Source organism: Microtus pennsylvanicus, chromosome 7 (genome assembly GCF_037038515.1).
Source record: "Microtus pennsylvanicus isolate mMicPen1 chromosome 7, mMicPen1.hap1, whole genome shotgun sequence".
NCBI classification, from domain to species: Eukaryota; Metazoa; Chordata; class Mammalia; order Rodentia; family Cricetidae; genus Microtus; species Microtus pennsylvanicus.
In genome coordinates this window covers 73,580,258-73,601,450 of record NC_134585.1, presented here as the reverse complement: position 1 = coordinate 73,601,450, position 21,193 = coordinate 73,580,258, and positions in this window count along the sequence as shown.

Genomic DNA, 21,193 nt, shown 5'->3' with positions numbered 1-21,193 from the left:
AGGTTTGTTTTTTTTTTTTAAGGTAAAAAGATGGCAATCTTTTTCAGCAGGAAGTCATGCCTGTTTGAGAGAAAGTTTCTTTTGGAATCCCTGTAGTGTGTGCTATAAGGATTCAAGGCGAGAGCCTTAAGGCACTGGGGGAGATAATGTCAGCCATGGTCTTCCAAGGAGATCAGGGTCTGAACCAACATCACATTTAAGAAAGGATGACAGTTCTCCTTAGCTCTCACCTAGAAGGATGTGCCCAAGTGTAACTTTTCATTTGATTAGCCTCAGGCTATGTGAAAGGCAGGGACAAGTTAACCCTTCCTGCACATCATCAGGCTTCTTTTTAAAATGCTAACTGAATCCTTGTTCAGCTACCTCATACAAGAGACTTGGCAAATTCTAATAATAATACATTTTCTTGAAATAAGATCTTTATATATTTCTTCTGTTACTAATTCCCCCTGGTGCCTTTCATAAGATGCATGAAATCGCCTCATTATTACTAAATGCCCTTGCAGATATAAAGCTATTTATTGCTTTGTGGGAATTCTCCTTCCAACACCTGTTCCCTTTTAAAAAAGAAAATCTACAAAACTCTTGAATTCATGATTCTCTCATTCACTCATTCTTTCTCTCTCTGTCCCATTTTTTTCTTCCATTCTTCCTTCACCTCCCCCTCTTTTTTGTAGCAAGTATTCAGTCCAACGAATCTGTGTTCTCACAAGGTCTACTGAGTAATGCATGGGTTTGCTTTCTCTTTCCAGATGTGGTTTAATTGTTTAACATAAAGACATATGCTGAGATTTATGAAGAACTCCCTTCAGAACTCAGTATTATCATTATGTGCCAATTTAAAGCCATCAATGATCAACCAGAGATCATTTCTGCCCTTCAATTAAAACATACTAGATGGGCAGGATATGGTAAACCAGATGCAATAATTAAGAGAACAGTTTAACTGTTCGGATTGCACATTGCTGCTTGCTACAGCATGGCCATAAAACAAAAGTAAAGCCAAGAAGGGTTGTATGGCCTCATAAAAATTCCATTTGGCTTGGAAATACAGTACCATTTTACATTAATGTTAAACACTCCAAGAGATAATTACACAGCCATGAGTCAACTGTGTCAAATAATTAAATACAGGAAATGGATCGATGAAAAAAAAGTTTCCTTTCCTTGACTTCAACTCTTTCTAAATAAATTTAAGAAAAATATTATTCACCACCTGCATTAAAGAATTCTCTTTGGAAACCTCATCTCTTGGGAACTGCAGGTGGCAGCAGGGGAAAGATATTAGTATTACCATTCCACATACACAGGAAACTATTCCTCCTGGGAACTCCAAGACAGTGCAACAGGACCAATTATCTGGGAAGAGTAATTGTATGGCAAATACATCAGGAGATCTCAGAGGGTTGCATAGCATTTGCTAAGTTAGATGGGAGATAAATTATTACTTTCTACTGAGGTGATTATGGTAAAGTATTCCAGGGAAATCTAATGAAAGATTTTCTGATTATGAAGCGTAGAAACACACACACACACACACACACACACACACACACACACACAACACACACACACCAGTAATTTATTTTTACTACTTCCAAATTTTGCATGTTGAGCATTTGTCTGGAAAGACATTTCATTGCTTCACTTTGACAACTTTTCTTTCTCCCTTCTTTCTCTTTGTTTCTTTATTCCTTTACGAATTGAAGATATCTTATTTTAATCTATCTGTGAAAGACAAACTCCTCTGTTTTGGAGTGAGTGAACTGTTGTTGAAATGCATATGTGGTATTTTTCTTTAGAGGACAGAGGTATCACTGTTCTTTGACAGCAGGTAGTTAAGTCTATTAAAACATCTTTTTTTTTCCCCCCGGGATTTGTAAAGGTCCTTGAAATGAGAGTAGCTCAGAATTCCCTTGTCTCCAATTAAGTTGTTGAGGGAGAAGCTAACCAGGGTTCTCCTAAGAGCTAGATGTTCAGGGCAAAAACTAGCTGTTAACTTAATGAACCAATCAAAGGAATTTATAAAAAGATATCAGGCATAGGGGAACCAGAAAAGCAACTGAAAGGGAATTAATCAGTTATATGAAAATCAAGAAAGTGAATTAGGTAAAAATCTACTGAACTTCTTAGAAGTGATAATTTCATTTGAATTAAATTTGACCTTAGTTTTGAGGATTTTATAATAAAGAGTTATGTACTCAGCTTCCTGTTGGCTTTAAACCAGGGAGTTAGAGCTCAAACCTAAGAGGTTAGGAAAAATCCTATTCACTCAAATAATATAGAATTTGTATTTTTACTGTATGTATTTTAATTGTTGTCTTTTATTGTAGGAATATTTTAATCTGGATTATCAAGTCAATCATACTAATGAGCCATTGGAGAAGAGGCCATATTAGCACAGGATAAAGAGGCACTGTGGTCATAGATTTTCCAAGTTATGTTGATATAGGTGGTGTGAACTACTGATGAACTATATACAGCATGTGGTCACTTTTTACAATATAAATCCACTGCAACCAGCTTTATTATGTTCCCTAAGTATGTCTTTTCCCGATTCTTTAGGACCATTTCTTACAGAGATTATGAAAGTGGATCAGTACTCTGTAGCTATGGTCAATAGCTGTTAGGGTTACCTTGTTAGAGAACAAAGTACGACAGTATTGTAGTTTCCTTCTTCATGTTAGCTAGGTTTCTTACTTTTTATAGAAGGGCTATTGTATCCTGCCACTCTTTCTTGATAATTCTTCTATTCTGTATATCCAGCATGGGTACACCACGACTTCTGTCCCCAGGGGTGACATGTGACTCAAATACAATCAACTACAATTCTCCTTAAGACTTCACTGAACTCTTAGTTAAAAAATAATCTTATTATTTTCAGTAAATTTGAAGCACTTACACATTGAGGGTGTGTAACGAGAGCTTTGTACAGAAAGTGGGGCAGCTTGAAGCTAATTGAATGGGGAGAAGCACACAATATCCTAATGATAACAAGATCTCAGAACCAAGTTTTAATACAGCGTTTTGTCTTCTAGTGATTTGAGTTAACTGAACCACTGATTTTTCCTATCTTGGCCAAGTTTTTGTCAGATGCATTTAAGGAACTTGAAGACAGCCAAGACAAGGAATATTATTAATAATCTTTGATGCTAAGCTATCTGTTTATAGTTTTCAAAAATAGAAGACTCCTTCTCAGGTTCTCAATGGGTGGTGCATGCAGATGGATAGACATTTATACTTCAGAACATTCCAGAATTTTAACCTTCTCTGGTTTCTTAGGCAACTATCTCAGCGTGTTTGGTGATGTATATATTTGGTATGCCCAGCTCAAAAAATTGTATTTCTAAAGCTGATATAATGGAAACAATAATTGCACAATAGTATTTACTCTAAGAAAGAATCCTGCAAACAAATCAAAAAGCTTTTCCAGATATTAACATGGTAATAATAACTAAGGCCAAAGCAGGGAAGTTTCTTGAATTAGCTGGCCTATTGCATGAGTTTGTTAGTGTAGGGACTTTGTAAGTTTGGAGCTCTTTAGTTCTCCCCTCTGCATGGCATATTACTATACCACATTTCCCCAACAAGATACCATATAGCTTTCATTACCCTATATCTTAAATACTTAACACCAGTGTTGATTCCAGGATTTTTCCCATTCTAATTTTGGAAGATTTTTGCTGAAAAAATGTTTTTCTTCAGTAAAATTTATCAATACTTCAATAGTCATACCCATAATAAGTTAACTTTCCTCTTCATGGGATAGGTTGTTAAATATTTGAGAGCCTTCCTTTCCTTTTGGACACCTTTGATTGGTTCTTCTGTCAATACTACCTGTGTCACTGTTTCCTAAAATGTTTCCATTCTGGTGTCTACTCTCTGAAGGTGCCATGACTTTTTTTTTAAATGCTTTCCAAATTGCATGCTTAAGAATACTACTCTTGATGTTGCAATCTGAAGACAGAAAAGCAAAGTAGCAGTATCTTCCTTAGTGTTACATGTCAGACTTGGATTTATTAAATCTAAGAAAAGTTGCTAATTTTGGCAGCAAGTGACAGAGTTCATTTGTTTTGGGTTAGACTTAACAAATACTAATTACTTAAGTGCTGTTGAACTGTTTACTCTAGCTGGCCCTTTAAGAACATTTTTTGATACAATTAGCCTTGCCAGGCTTGCCATTAACTCCCTAATTATTTTGTTGTATTACTAGAAATGACATGAAGTATTGAAGGGCATTGGGCATAGAAAGAATGACCATATGTCCTACCAACCAAACATTTACTTCTTTGAGATTAAAAAAAGGATGCTATTGATAACTATTCTGATGTAAATCAGAAGGGACTTGGCCAAACTGGGTCAGTTAGGGAGTCAAGCTCCCTAATTATAGAAGAATTAGACCTGATATTGAAGCACTTGTTAATTAACAAGGCTTAATTAGCAAATTGTACTTCAAAACATGTATACAATGAATACACAGGTTTGTATGTTAAGTAAAAATAATAAACGACCATATTTATAAGTGATATTCATGCACACTTCAATCTAAAGTAGATTGAAATCAAACCTATCATTGTGAAATCATTTAATAACTCTGAATTTGTCAATAGTTAGAATTTATCTACTTAGCTATGGTTTGCTAGTTTTAGTAGAATAATTTTATCATTTTGCCTTCCATTGTGGCTCCTTACTTTTGGTAGGCTGGAAGCTAAAGGATATCTTTGTTGACAGAGATTTCTAGGTTGGCTAATCTCTTCTTTGGGGAGAAATGTATTGTAAGCCAACAGCTCCAGTTTCTAGCTAGAATTTTCTAGACACCGCTCCCACATTCCCTGGATACCTCTTAGGGTGCTGTTTTCTCCTATGTAAAATAGTCTGGGTTGTTGAGGTCACTGGGCAAGAATTCAATTAATAACCACCAACTGAATGGTGGCTTACTGGGCTCCACTGGTGGTCTTCAGGCTAAAGATCTAAAGAATTCCAAATCCTCTAATTCCCTGTTGGGTATAAAAAGGGAAAGCTTGCAGGCTGACTGCCAGCCTGTCCTCAACTCAACCCATGTCTCTCCATCCATTTGGGAACAGGCAATTTAGAAACCAAACAAACAGAAAACACAATTCAACTCTTCTTCCAAATAAATATTGTAAAGTATCAGGTTAACAAAAATGCTCTCATGCTTTTCTTCTTTGTTATTGTTTTTTAACCTTTTCTGAATGCTGCATATGCTCTATTTCCTGACTTGTAGTTGGAGCCAGGCTCCTGGCTTGAATGAATCTTGAGACAGGCTTTGGGGTGGGGTTTTGAGGGTAAGGAACGGGCATGGCTCTGAAGTCCAAAACTTCCATTTTCTTGGTTCTAATTGGTATTTTGTGCAAAAATCTCACTAGCAACAAATACATTCTGAATACTTTCTTTAAAAGATAAAATTTGTGGGTCATTTTCAAATTAAAATTTATAAAAACACTACATTAAAATATAATGGGTACCATACTGTGAATAAAATCTCATTCCTGTGAGTCTACTTTGACATCCTTAGAACATCAAGGAAAGGGAGCAATCTCCGTAATCTTAAATCCCATTTCTGAGGCTATGGATATGCAGACCATGAAAGACTTAAATGTGAGCACTAATGCTCTTACTTTAAAAGCCAAGGGCTTCTCACTGAAGGAGCTGAACAACAGACCGATGAATTCAAATTATTTACTTGTTGATTTATTTTAAGTGCACCAAATGCTTCAGGGCTCCTCAGCTCAAAGGACAAACACTGCAGGAAACTAAAGCCAGAAGTCTGTCCACTCTGCATGAAGCCAGAGCCAAGAGATTTCACCTTATTTACATTTCCCAAAAAGAGAATACAGTAGAACCAAGTCAGTGTTTTCGGGAACACTCTCTCTTCCCTCCTCCCTCCCTCCTCCCTCCCCCCTCACAAATAGGAGATGCAGAAATCATAGCAACATTCTGAGCCTGGTAAGGGGCTCCCTTGCTCCTCAGGTCACAGTATCCATGAAGTCAAACTGTGAAGAAGGCTCATGCTTTACCTGCTAAACCTTTTATTGATACTTCTCATGATACATGTGGTACCAAGGGACCTTTACACCCACAGGAGGAAACCACTTATTTTATCACTGGAAGAGCTGTGTGCAAGACAGCTCTTATGTGAAAAAAAATGAATAAAACAGAGTATCTCAGATGATCAGGAATTAGGTAAAGATTCTCTAGGTTTCGACTGAGAGAACTCTGTCTCAGGAGATTCTGTGAAGTCTGATGTTCAAAATGTTAGTGGAAGAAAATGAGGGTGGAGCTTAGACCACTCCTCAAGTTCGCTCTCCACCCGCATCATCCACAGGTGAAGGGCATCTGCATGACGCAAAAGCAATCTTATAAAACTCTTTATGGCTCAGCTGAATTTAAGCGATCCACATTACTTAGGAAATAATTAACACATTTTCTCAATTAGACTAGTTGAACCTTCCAAGTTGTAACTATAAAGTTTGACAAAGTTCCTTGAATGTCTAGCTACCCAATTTGAAAGATTCTCTCCTTTGATTACTATTCAGTAATCACAGTGTTACAGAAAATTATTATAAAACATCATTGTCATTCTAGAATAGGGGATAATTACTTAAAAAAAAACCAAAACTCTGAATTTCACTAGTTTGTTCTATTTTTACTTGCAAAGAGCTTGTTTGCTAATTTGTTACATTATTTCTGAAGAAAACAACATAGGGTGTAGTGTTAAAAAGAATAATTTTCCAGGATGTCTCTTTCATAGTCTAACAACTAATATGATAAAGGGCAAGTATTTATAAGTCAAAAAGAAGAAAAGCAATTTTATCTATTGTTTAATTATTTTGATTATCAGCCAGGTTGTTGTCATGAATGAGTTTTGTACAAAGGAAGCATTAACTGTGGGTATTATTCTTTTCATTCATCACACACTTTTTTTGATAGTATTAGATTCCAAACATTGTGCTTAGCGAAGACAGCTTATAAAGATGAATAATGTGCAGTTAACACCATGCTGAAAATAGACAACAGGAGGAAGGCACACAACAGCAACACCCCAGCTGCTGCTGGCATGCTTTTCATGTCCACTAAAACTCAGGTTGTGTTTCTACCTCCAGGAAGACGTTATGGTGTCAATATCTCTGATTTGTTAAAATTCTACCAAATAAAAATACACATTAAATATGTCTTTCTAGATAGTGGTAAGCCTAATAAGAAAAATAAAGCCATATAGAAAGATGAAGTAGTAGGTGAATGTTTTATTATGGTGTTCAGAGGCAAAACTTTCCAAAGATTGACTCCAGAAAGACTCCATGAGTTGTTTGGGGGAAGAGCCAATGTAAAGATATGAGCCTGAGTCATCAGCAGAGAGACAAATGGCAACTGTGGCATGCTGAATGTGGGTGGGTCATGTGCATTGAGCAGACGGATGCAGCCTGCCCGGTCAGAGGTAAAGTGCAAGAGTCTACAGAACAGGGCAGTATGAAAGAAGTGGCTAAATCACTTGTCATGGGAAAAAGTGGAAGAGTCTGTTTGGAGTAGTGGTTGATGGTATAGTTGTCATTCATTGCTAACAGGAATACATTTTGAGACATGTGCTAGTGGATGTCATCGTCAAACGAATAGACTGGATTGTAGTTATACAAAGACAACATTGATCAATCCTTTTACGTAGCCAGTCAATGCAACTGAGGCACAGAAAACACAATATGTATTAGTCTATCATTGCTGTATTATGCCTTCTGGGGAAAGTGTTGTTTTGGAGCACAACACAAAGAAGACCAGGACTCAGATAGGTACTTGTCTTGACAGGCTTTCCTGGTAGCAGTAGGCATGCCATATAGCATACATACCCTTATAGAATGATGGTGGAAAGAGCAAACAATATTTTCATACCCTGATGAAAATTATTTTGGCTTCATGAATACACAGAAAAGAGGCTTGGGAGCTGCAGAGATTGCTGGACCACACGGAGAGAACCACTGAACATATTTTATGTCCAATGGCATCTGAGTTTTGTTTTTGTGTGAAATATGGCCGTAACAAAAAAGGTAATGACAGCAGTGGCAGGGAGCTGGTGAAAAGCTGGAATTATTTTTCTTTTCTTTAAAAAGAATAGCAACGAGGTTATTAACTCGAGTCTTGGAGGGTGCACCAGCTGTGAGGTTTGCTCACCAGCAGTCCCCTGAATGTTAATCAGAGGTGCAGGGAGTCAGGTGGTGGCTGTTCTTCAAAGAGTGCCCCCAATGAACAGTGCTTTCTTGTGATTAGTAATAGATTTTGAAAATTGTTATTTGTCCCTTTCTTTCAACTGTGAATTATTTTGGGTGTGATAGATGGTAATGTGTTAAAATGCATTAATTTTAATGTGTTTCTTTATTTTTCATGTCATAAAATCAGAGATGGAAGAGCCTTCATGAGTCACGCAGTCCATCACCCTGGCATAACATCATGGCTCTTTCCAGAAAAGCTTTGTCTGGCTCAGTTTTAAATGAGGAAAGCAATTATACTCCCATTAGTTCCCTTGGGAAACTATTCCATTTACTGATAGATCTCCATTTTGAAATGTTGCCCAACATGGAGGCCATGTTGGCTGAATGCTATTAATCCTTGCATGGATAAGTCCCATGTGGTGCTCTCTGAGAGAGCCTCGCCCACATGACGCCTCTGGTGAGGGTTCTAGTGTGCAACATGTTGTAGTCCAGGAACTGCCTTGTAAACCCTCTCCTATTGCATCATCTGATGAAGAATTTATTATGACATTATTGTCAGATTCCAAGCAAGGACATATATTAAAAGGGCACTGGGGATTATCACATGGAGAAAATAGGGAAAGGGGGTGATCTCATCTGGTATGAATTGCTTTCACGCACCAAAAGGAATGAAGTGTGAGTGAGCTTTTCAACATCTCACCCAAACAATGGTCACAACTGAGCTTTTAGAGTCAACCTAGGAGAATGGCTGTCGTATGAATAAGTGCATAAACATGCCAGGTGTTTGTGGTAATGAACATGAAATGATTTCATAAACTTTTAAAAACATAGAGCTCACGTTCTTTTTTTTTCCTGCATTACAAAATCAAGTTGTAAATCTCTAGGGAGCATGCTTTAAAAACAGGATAAAAAATTTTTATGCCTTAAGGATATTCATGTGGCTTCCTGTAAACACTATTTGCTGAAAACATAAAGCCTGAATGCCTAGTTTCTTCATGCTTAGCTCATTGGCTGATGGCTTGGGAGACATTCTGCTTCCCCACGTCCCCTGCATTTAAAAATTTGCTTCCATTTAGCCTTATAAATCTAGATGATTTTGTCTTCACTTTGGAAGCAATTTTAACAAATCTCATGATGGAGTCCAGTAAACATTTGTATGTAAAATAACCTCTAAGTTATTTTTAAGAGGCAGATTTTCCTCTTAATGACATAACTTCATGACTTGTTCAAGTTCACAGGAGGAAAGAGCAACACACCAGAAATGGAATTAAGCTTCTTTTGTTGTTACAGTGCTTAGCAAACTCAGGTAGAATAAGCATGTTTTCCAATTTTTCTTTTTTTTCCATTCACCCTTTTCTTTCCTCCATGATCTCAGTTGCCATTTTACTATTTTATTTTTATTTTTGTTTATTCTTTGAGGGAGACCATGAGAGTCAATGACATGATGATGAGAAACCAGAGTTTGTAAATTTCCTCCTCTCTCTTCCAGACAAAATGAGGCAAAGCAAGTGTTCCACGTGATATTCTCAAAGGCACTCAGTCCCTGACATTAGTTAAAGGCAAAACAACAACAAAATCAAAAATAAAAAGATATAAACCAAGAGCTTTCAATGATTGATAGGAGCCTGCGTTGTTTAATCTGGAAAGGCAAATAGCCCATAACCCCTTTGCAAATAGAGCATCATCCTTAGGGGTAATTTCACTTAAATCCATGGCAAAGCCAACACTGATACTCTGCTGTGAATAAGAAAATATTTAGGTACTTTGCCTGGAAATTAGACATAGATGCTAAAGTTACTAACTTGTTAAAGGAATATTTGGATCATTTGCTTTTTTTCAGGTAAGTAAGTGAAGCCCTTAACTCCACTAAAGTAACACCTACTTGATGCTTGCTTTGGATAGGCTTCAGTGAGCACCAGAATAGAGCACAGTTTGTCCTAGACTGCTAGTTGTGGTCCCTACATCTTAAATCAGCTAGTTAGTTTCATTAGTCTTCTGTGTCCCGGGGCTACTAAAGGTAGCTTAGTAACCATCTGCATAGGTTGCAGAGATGATGATGATAAAACATGGTAATATACATAAAACCTTCAAACAGAATTTGGCACATAATGAAGGCTTAGAAAGTGTTGTTATCATACTTATTATCATGTCTGGAGGAAATTTATGTCTTCTAGCTGTGTTTTCCCATCAATTATATCATCAAGTACTATTCAAATAACTTATTAGCATCCCATGACCTTTATATTCCTGGAAATGTGGCTTTTAGAAAAAAAAAGGAAGGAAAATCTTAATGTGGTCTATCATTCTAAAGTGCTATCTTGGGGTTCCTGGCAGGATTAAGAGCCATATACTTCAACTGTTAAACACTCCATTTATCAAAAAGAAAAAATCAAAAAGCTCTAAGTTGGATGTTATCACAGTTTATTTTTTCTTATTGCTAGAATTATTCCTATGATTTTATATAAAATTGTTTCAAAAATTTTTAACATGTTAAAGATCTTCCCTTGACCCCACATTCTCCTCTAGGACAGTGCTGACCCCACATTCTCCTTTATGACAATGCTGACCCCACATTCTCCTCTAGGACAGTGCCGACTGTCAACTTCACAGACTCTGGCATTACCTAGAAGACTTGCCTGCAACCACATGTGTGAACGACCATCTAGGCTATATTATTCTCTGGACATGACTGTATTTTTATTGGATTAATTGCCGTAGAATGACACTCAGTAAAAAGGGCCGCCCCGTTCTCTCGAATTGGGTCCTTCTCCAGCTGAGCATAAGCATTTATTACTCTCTACCTCCAGATGTCTTAAGTTCCACTATGATAAACTGTGTGCCCTTGACCTTTGGCGAAAAACATACCCTATCTTTTTAACAGCTTTTGTCAGGATATTTCATTACAGTAACTGGGAAATATACACTTTACATACAGCGACTTTCTGCAGGGATTGTCTAACTCAGCACTTCTAATTCTTTCCCTTTCCTTGTTTGTCATAATTGTTCCAGCCAAAACTGCACTTAGAATGTCCACGAAAATTGTTCTTTTTAAGGTCACTCATGGCTTGTGAACAAAGTTACTTACTGCTCAACCCCACAGCTGAAATGAGCAAGTATGTCTTTTCTTTTGTATTGACTTCCTCCTCCTCTTGTCTATTTCCCCAAGTTCTCATTCAATGGCCTTTGTTTTTCCATATTATATCTCCACTGCATAAAGGCTGAGAGTCCCCAGGGCACTGAAATCCAATCTCTAGTTGAACTCCCCTCACTGTAAACTTGCCTGGCCTACGACGTTAATTACTGTTTATTTCCTCACGACTCTTAAACCTATACTCTGGATATTATACTTAACTATACAGCTACAAACTCAACTTCTCCATTTGACCATTTTTCTATGGCAGTCTTGACAGAAATACCTGCAAATGCAAGAACCTAGAGCCCTTGAAACTCTTCTTCTGGGTCCTCGTTCCAAAAACTTACCTGTGGCCTTGAATATTATTCATTTTCTTATGCTTCCATTAACTGCAAAAATCACACAGTTTCTGCTTTCCAAGCACATCCACGTCCACTCATCTGTTTCTGTTTCCACCAGCACCATCCTGTGCCTACCAGCCACCTCACCCTCTGTGGTGCTGCGGATCTCTTAGATGCCAGCATCATTCATGTGTAGGTATTCTGCCGGCAGAGGTGCTGTTGCTTTACTCACCAGTGTCTCAGTAAAGCACCTAGCACGGTTTCAAAACACGGCATGATACTTAGTAGAAGCAAAACAGAGAGAGCAGCGGTAGAGCATCTCTCCCTCCTCTGCTTACCTGCATTAAGTCTCCTTGCCTTCAGATGGACATCTCATGACTGCTACCAATTCCAGTTTCCCTGTATCTCAGCCTTTGATATCCACGGTTGTGCGAGAATCAAAGCTGACTATAAGCCACAGAGACCAAAGGCGACTGAGCTAACCTAGGCTACAGAAAACCCTTGTACTATGCTCTTGGTGTACAGCCTGGGTGAGCTACTCACTTGCAGAGTACCACTTAGTGTTTTTTCATGTTTTTTTTAAATGTGGTATTGGAAGTTAATATACAGGCATTGAAAATAGCATTAGTCAAACTGGATTACTGTTTTTAGGGATAATCAAATGATATTGTTTGCATCAACAAATCTGATTTATAAGTATGAGGTACTTGGAAACGTTTTTTTTTTTTTCTCAAAACAAAAATTTTCTCTCCCCTTTTGGTGGTAGTGGGAGAAAGACAGGAGGCAGATGGCTGGGAACACACAATGAAGCAGGGCTGGTAAAGGGTACAGAGGAAGCAGACTATTTGTTAACATCCCATAAGGGTGCTGGGAAACGATTGTGATTGTTTTCTGTAAATATAGGGGACCCTTTCTTCCTTTTATCTTCTTAAAATAAGTTTGCATAAACCATTTTGTCCTTCAATCTGCTACCCTCAAAGCTCACATTAGGAGTAATTCAACAGACACTTTTTAAAAATTGTTACCAGGGATACTGTATCTGAAAGTTTATATGATGTGTTTTTATGAAACAACTTTTGCGGAGGAATTTAACATGACCGAAGGGACAACAGAATCTCATCTGTGCCGAGCACACACTCCCTGACAACCCTTAGGAAGGGTTAAAGCATGATGTCCTTCTGTCTGCCCATCCTACTAAGTACTTCTCCAAGTCTTCTCCAGGTGTCTCCCTCCTGTTCTCTGTGATGACTTCAGAACTTCTCCAAGCTGCTAGTGTTTCTGACTTTTGGCTTCTCTTTCACACTTGACAACTGATGTTGCCTCACACTGTGCACAGAAATTAGGAGCTGTGCAAGGCAACGTCTTAGTTTCCAGACCAACTGCCTTGAACACATCCAGCTCCTCTCTGCCCTTTCTAACATGAACACTCTCCAGTCTCTAATGATCAGAAAGCAGCAGCTCTCATAGTTGCATAGTTTTGGTATCTTTCACTGTGCAACAGATGCACTTACAAATAATCAGAACCTCCACTGCACCTCTCCCACGCACTGTTACTCACACTCAGAGCCTACATTCTCTGCTCAGACACCACCTGATTCCTCCTTTCCTGTTGCTCCCAGGGCCCCTTCGGCATCCTTATTACCATTCCAGTGACAGACTCTTTCCTGGTCATATGTCTCTGACTTCCAAGTGTTATTAGATACTGCCCCTGCCACCCCCTCCTGCTCCATATTCTCTTGCCCTGACTTTCTTCACTATCATTTCTTGGTTCTTCTGTGAAGTCTCCTTTTCATTCTACTTTGTCAAGTTTGCAGCTTTTGAAGTTTCTTGGAATCCCACCCTTGATCACCTCTTTCATTACTATTATTGCTGACAGTCTCATTTTAGCACCTGAGTTATATTATTCTGTTATTTTGCCATTTGTTATTATAGAATTTTATGCTTAGGGAGACTCATTTCTTTTTCTTTCGTATGTTGTGAATGCTTTTGGGATCTCTGCAGTAGGTAGAATTAATATCTTTGGCGATTATGAAAGTAAAGTAAGATGTCTTAGATAAGGCGTGTTAGATGAGTTCACCTCAGTTTTGCAAAATCATCTTTTATTAGGTTTTATTTCAGCCTCTTTGTACATTACAGCAGCAACCAGGGTTCCAGACACTTGCTATGGTGTCACAAATATATGAACTACACAACATGGCAAACAACTCTCCTTGATGGCTCATATTTCTCAGAAGAAATCCTCAGGAGTTTGACAGAGAGGTGGGAGGACTTAGCATAACCAGAGGAGACGAGATATACAGGATAATGTGTAGTTTGAAATAATGTAAGGAGGTGCAATGTACAAATGCATAAGCAGGACTGGATCCTGAAAGATGAATCAATGGCTAAACTAGATCTTAGAGACTGATAGTAGCTCTACAATATTGGCACTGAATCAGGAGGTTTGTCGTGACTCTAAGTTTGTAGACACACACACGAGAAGTTTCAGGAAATTTCATTTCGTTCCAACCTGACTTACCTTATTGTTTCCCTTTTGCAAAACTTTGTCATGGGGGCTAGTCATAAAATCATTTTAAAATACAAATAAATGGCTTTTTGAGTGCATTGTTAACACGTAGGTCACATCTTCCACATGGACACTTAGAGTGTTCACACATTACCATATGTTCTTCATATATTGCATACCTCTTACTCAGTATCTTGGCCAGCACTCAATTACCCTTGCACCTGTCTGAAACTACACACATGCACAGTTTACATTTTTAAATGTATGGTGTAGACATTTAGGCCTGCCAATATCCTTCCCTAACTATTGAAGAGGTTTGTTCTTCTTAAGGGAAGTCTACCTCCAATTCCCTGCTTAGGCACAAATCAAATTAACATCAAGGTAGGCTGCGTTTCCATGTCTTGGAAAGAATAAATTTCTTAAACATTTTTATTTTGGCATGGAAACAGAACCACCTTGCGTTCTCTGGGTTGCTATGTATGAAATTCGCAAATTTCTGAGGGCATTTTTTTCAAAAGCAGAAAGAGGTAATCTCAGCGTTGTAATGTTCTGCATACATAGTGCATTCAAAGTAACGAGCATGTTTGAAATGGAGGCCACTAGAAGATGCTCAAACTAGAGTGGATGGCAGGATGCATGGCTCAGAGCCAAACGTTGTTGTCTTGTTAGGAGCTAATACCATCTTTGCACTGCTTGAGAAAAAAAAATAAACTTTCAAAATGATAATAATAAGTGAGGGAAATACCTGAGTTTTGTATGAGATTAAGTTTAAAGTGTTTTTTCTGTACTGCAGATGAAAAGATCTGGTTGGTGGAGAAAAGGATACATTTTCTACATGGTTATAGATATTTTTAATAAATAAACTAAGGCCATGCCTGCTTCCTGTGTCCCAGGAGCCACCTACCTTCCACCTGACAGTTAAATTTATTTAGAGTCAACATGTTGTTCTTATCATAATAGTACCACCTTATAGTAACACAGCAGCAACGGGAGTGTGGATGCACAGCCATTCCAACCGAAGCTCTTCAAGATAGCTCTGAGGTTCTTGCTTTCTTCTTCTTCCCAGCAGCAGGAGGCATTGCTGCACCACAGCTAGAAGAGGCTGGGCATCTGACCTATTAGCTGTTCCTGCTCATGTCCAGTCCCCTTCCCCAAGTCACTCTGTTAGCTGTTCCTGCTCATGTCCAGTCCCCCTCCCCAAGTCATTCTGTTAGCTGTTCCTGCTCATGTCCGGTCCCCCTGCCCCACCCACTCTTTCCGTCTGCATTGCACTCCTCTGCAACTCACATTAGAAGCAAATCAACTTTCTCAAGTTTTTCCACCTCCACTGAGAATAAAGTGGCTCATGACCCTTCATTTTCTTGACAACCATGTTGACTGAACATACAACCTATACATTTACCCAAAAAGTGGAAATAAGGGGATTTAAAGAAAAAAAATTCTGATAAAATATATCATCCAGATTCATTATTTTCTATCAAATAGTGAGGTCTCCTCAGAGGGTGATACCACAGACCCCATATCTACTGAAATGTTAACGTCATCATGGAATCTGCCACCTCAGAAGGGATCACGTGGCATTTGTACACTCCAGCATACCATAGCATCATAGCCTCCCTGTTTGGGCTGCCCCATTCATACCTATCTTAGAAGGATAAATTTTCTACTGCACAGATGTCACCATAACTCTAGCCAAATTAATCCCAGCAATGATATAGCTTCTGGCTCCCCAATCCAATTCTTATACACTGAAGAAAGTGCCTGAGGAGCACGAGGCAGGATCGATTTATTTTACTTACTCCGAACATACTTTGTTTAAAAAGGCTACATAAATGTGTGCCGTGAATCCCGACTCCATAAGCATTACATTCCTTTTTAATTATACCTTTTATGTAATCATGTAAGGACATTACTCAAAATATTTGGATCCCCAGATGATGTACAAGAGACGGCTTTCTCCATAAAGGAATGTTGTAACTATATACAGCGCCTGCCTTAGGTTGGTGTCATGAATGAAGGTGGAGGGAAGCAATTGCTGGCTTATGCAGGATTTATCATACCCATTGGCCCATTTTGTCATAACGTTTCCCTGTGCCCAGACCATCAAGTCAAAGGGAAAAAAATCTATATTTCAAATTGTGTATGCCAGCTGGTGAAACGGTATCATCATTCAGTACATATATCTCAGACGAAAGCCATCGTTCAATTGGTTGCCCACACTGGGACTCAGAATGGGTCTCTTTGGGTGGGCAAATGTGTGTCTGTGTTCCAAAATGACCTTTGACCCAGGTGAACGGGCCAAGGAGAGCAGCCTCACACTGCCGTGTTCCATCCCAGCCCTACTGTTCCATCCCAACTCCTACTGTTGACTTTGAGTCTGAGTGAGCTACATCAGGTGTAGGCTTACCCTTGAAAACCTCGGGTGTCACATTTTTGATCCTCTTAAATCTTTCCTTGGGTGCACCCTGGAGACTTGTGCTTCGGGAACTGAGTCCCTCTCCCTCCCTCCTCCTACTTTGGTGTCATTCCTAATTCAGTTGTGCCACAAACCTTCACCAAACACTTTCACATGCTGGCATCATTCCCTGAGAGTCCAGTCATAAGGATTAGTGGAAACTATCATCTCAGCTATACAGCAGATTTCTTCACGTTGGGAGAAGGGGACGTTTGGGTTTCCCACCAGTAGACAGGGAAGAGGAGTTGGGAGGAAAAGAGCAATCTGCAGTGTAGGCACCTCAGTCTCCCTAGAGGAAGCAGAATGCAGAACGGCTTTCCTGTCTATACACCACAACAGATCCCAGCTTAGAGTTCTACAGTGATGGATGGTAAATTTTTATGTTCTATGCATTCGGCTTCCCACTCTACTAGTTTCACCCTCCAAATATTTATCTCCTTGTCTTCTACTTTCCCCTTGTTCTTCTAAAGGTGGCTAGTGTACAGGATGGTCCACCTGCAGAAAAGTGGCACATGTCACACAAGGGAGAGTTCACTGTGATGCTGTCCCCAGTGGTGACCTGGGGATTTAGAGGAAATCCAACAGAGTCTCTTTCAGTTCACCCCCACTCTCAAGCATCCGACACTACCAGACAACATTGCCATCATAACATTGCTCATTTGGGTCTTCTCTGTCTTGACTGTTTATCAAACTGGAATTCCAACTCTGTATCTATATTTGTTTCTCATATAACCAGATATGGCTTTCCCATTTCTCTCTAAATTGTCTTTGTTTTCCATTTTAACTTGTTAATTTTGATTCTTTACTACATTGCTAATTCTGTTTTCTTTGAATAATAAAGCTTTGAAGTTAGAACTGACCTGACAACATCGTAAATTTAGAACCTTTAAGTCACTAATTTTGACAAATTTCTGGTGAAATTTAATTTTGTAAAATCCTACTAAATATTGCTTTTACTTTCCAAGAAAAGATAATGGACAATAATTTCTGTATCTCTAAGTGTATTTTAAAAACTATTTTTGAATTCTACTCTAGCCTTTAGGCTTCTTAGAAATTGTAAACCTACTTTTAATTATTTGCATTATTAATTTAATTGGTTGCATAGACAGCACGATGCAATTGCTAAAGTATTTCAGTGTTGTTTCATGGAAAACATTTGTAAATACTCTCTACATAATTGAAAAAATTGTGCCAGCACCAGTGTCAAACTGTTCACAACAGTGGTTCCAGGTGATGCGACTTCTTCTGCAGTCCCCAGGCAGCTGTTCTCACACACGCGCATATTTACCCATTGGCGTGCACATACCTATAATTTAGAAAATACAATAAATCTGAAATTGCTAGTTCAACTTTTGCTATGTACCTTTGTGTTCGTTTCTTCCTCATCTACTTTTACCAGATACCTGACAAAAACAAGTAAGGCACAAAATATTTATGTTTTGGCTCACTGTTTTAGAAGGTCTCAGCCAATTGTGGTGGCAAAAAGCTGGGAGAGCAGCTCCGTGAATGTCTGTGGGTGTATGTGGCTGAAGCAACCATGCTCAAGCAGATGAGCCAGCAGGGACTGCGGCCGAGGCTGGGGGCCGGGTACAGCCATCCAGCCTGTCCATCCTGTGCTGCTTCCGCCAGCTGTGCTCCGCTTCTGGATGATTCCAGCTTCCCCAGCTGGAACTATTAGCTACGGACTAAACGTTCAAAAACCCGAATCTACGAGACTCTTTCATATTCAAGCATAAGGACCTATTATATAATTGGCCCATTTTGTATATCTTTGATAGTTTTATACTTTAATGCCCCAATATTTGAGAGAAGCTCAGTGAAATATTGACTACTGGCTCAGATTTGCATATTTCTTCTGTCATATCTATCAATTTTTACTTTCTATATTCTTTTACTAATTTATTAGGTAAATTTTTAGTATTTGTCTAGTTAAGTAACACGTTTGTCACTCACATTCTTTGTCCTTACAAAAGCTATTATCTGACATTGCTAACTACTGTGCTATCCTAGCTTTCATCTCATCAGTATATATCTTAGATGTATATATGTGTATTTGATGTGTGTTGAATGTGTATGAACATCATGTATGTACATTGTGTATGTAATGTAAGAATATTGTATATACATATGTGTGTATATATTGTATGCACATACATTGTGTGTATTGTCCTCATTTGGCCAGGATGCATATTATATGAATACATTGTGTGTGGAGATTATGAGTGTATACTGTACTTGTACATTGTGTTGTAGATTATGTGTATACATTATGTATGTACATTGTGTGCATGCATTATGTATACAATGTATGAGTATACATATATGTGTACATATTTTGTGTATGTGCACACTATGAATCTCTTTGTCTTAATTCTGTTCTCTTGAATTATTCCTACATAGTTCATTTTCATCTTTATGGTCTTGGGATTTTGAAAGGACATTTCGTTCATTTTTTTTCATAAATTTCCTTTTTACTCTCTGAGTTCTAAAAGTGCACTAAAGAGTATGTTTGTTGCTCTAGATCCATGACGCACATTCTTAAGTTAGTGGTTTTCAAAGGACAAAAAGCAGGATAATTCAGAGTATTCTAAGTCCTTATTTAATTCTATTTAACAAAATCTTTTTAATATTCTAGTCTTTTGATCATCTTTTACCCAATTCTCCAAATTCATACCCTGTAGAAGATCATAGCTTCCTTACTTGACTGTCTCAATGTTTTTATTCTTTATCTTCTTGCTAATGGAAAAAAAATCATCTGCCTCCTTCTATGTGTGCATGCGGGTATGTATGTGTGTATGTATGCATGTGTGTGCATTTGTACTGTCAGAAGATTCTGTGCAATAATTGTGGTTGTATAAATCAATAGCTGTGTTTGAGAAGAAATGAGGTAACCTAACATTACATGCAGGCATATGGAGACATAGAGAAGTAGAGTTTCCGCATTTCCCCTAAGTATCCATAATATAATTAGCTTTTGCTATAATCTATGCAGGTTTATGACGATAAGAAAAAGGCAGAGTCACTACAAGGAAGATAAGACATTGGCATAAGGAAGGAAAAGAAAAGGGAAACAAGACAGGGATTTGAAAGAAGCCAGTTAAAGCAATCACATACAATCAACGGATTTTGTCTGGATCTGGAATTAAACTAACTTAAAAAGACATTTTAAAACTCTCAGGGCAATTTGAATATGAATTGGCTATTATGTGATATTGGGTTATTAAGTTGGTTATATGTAATAATGACATAATAGTTATGAAAGGAAACATCCTTTGTTTAAAAAACAATTTCACCGAAGTGTGTCAGAGAAAAATGCTGTCGGCCCTGAGAGGCATTTTGAAGTTCTCCAATGTAAAGGAAGTTTGGTAAAATAAAAGACACAGGAGAGCAGTGATGCACACATGTGCCTCCATGAGTACTTGAGGGTTTTCATCAAAGGTGAATGATGGATCCTTTGAATTTTAAATATTTTATGAAAACACTTTCCTGAAGGTGTTATATCTAAGGCGTGTGCTTTGAGTCATCATGTTTAGGGTCTCTGAGGTTAGAATTTGGGCATGGTAACTTGGAGTATCTGGGCCAGTCTAGGTCTACTTTCTGCCTTGGGAGAGAAAGAGAGCAGCACTCTGGTGCCGGCTCTGGCTTCTGTTACTGGCTCTGGGTTGCTATGGCTACTGGTTTTTTTTTTTTCTTTTCCTCCTGATTTGCTTTGCTGGCTTCTGGTTTTATGGACCTGCAGGTCAGGAGAATTCCTCTGTGTTTCTTTGCATTCTAGAAGCACCTTTTGTCAGCACTGAACTGATTATCATGAGTTCAGTGATGAATCCTGACTCTGCCCTTCACTACTGTTCTAGGTACCAACATAATTGTGCACCTTTTCTATTATTGTGATAAGAAATTCTCATAAATGTGGAAGCCTTGAGTAGTGAAGTTTATTATCTTACATTTCGTTAGGTCGTGAGTCTGGCACACGTTACACTGGGGTTGGGGGTTTGCGTTTCATCCACTCTCGAAGAGGACCATTTCTGTGCTTATCAATGCTATTGGCAGAATTCAGTCTCTTGGTCTATAGGATCATGTCTCATTTCTTGTTGGTCATTGACGAAGGGTCATCTACACTTCTTGAAGTCACTTGTGTTCTTCTTTGGCCTGTGCCCCTTCTCCTTACTGTCCGTGCTAGCAATTGAGGATCCCCTGTGCTTCCGTCTGTCCCCTTTCTTCTCCCAATCTCATTTCTCTAACCAAGAGGCTCCCAACCTTCTTCATGCTCTGATATGACCCTTTGATACAGTTCCTCATGATGCAGTGAGCCCAGCCACGAAATTATTTTTGTTGCTACTTCATAACTGTAATTTTGCTGCTGTTATGAATCACAGTGTAAATACCTGCATTTTTATGGTATTTGGCAATCGCTGTGAAAAGGCCATTCAGCCCCCAAACGAGTTATGGCCCATGGGTTGAGTACCACTGCTCTAACCCTTCACAATGCTATAAAATTCTGTATTTTAAGGATTCATTACAAATGAGGGCCTCAGAAAT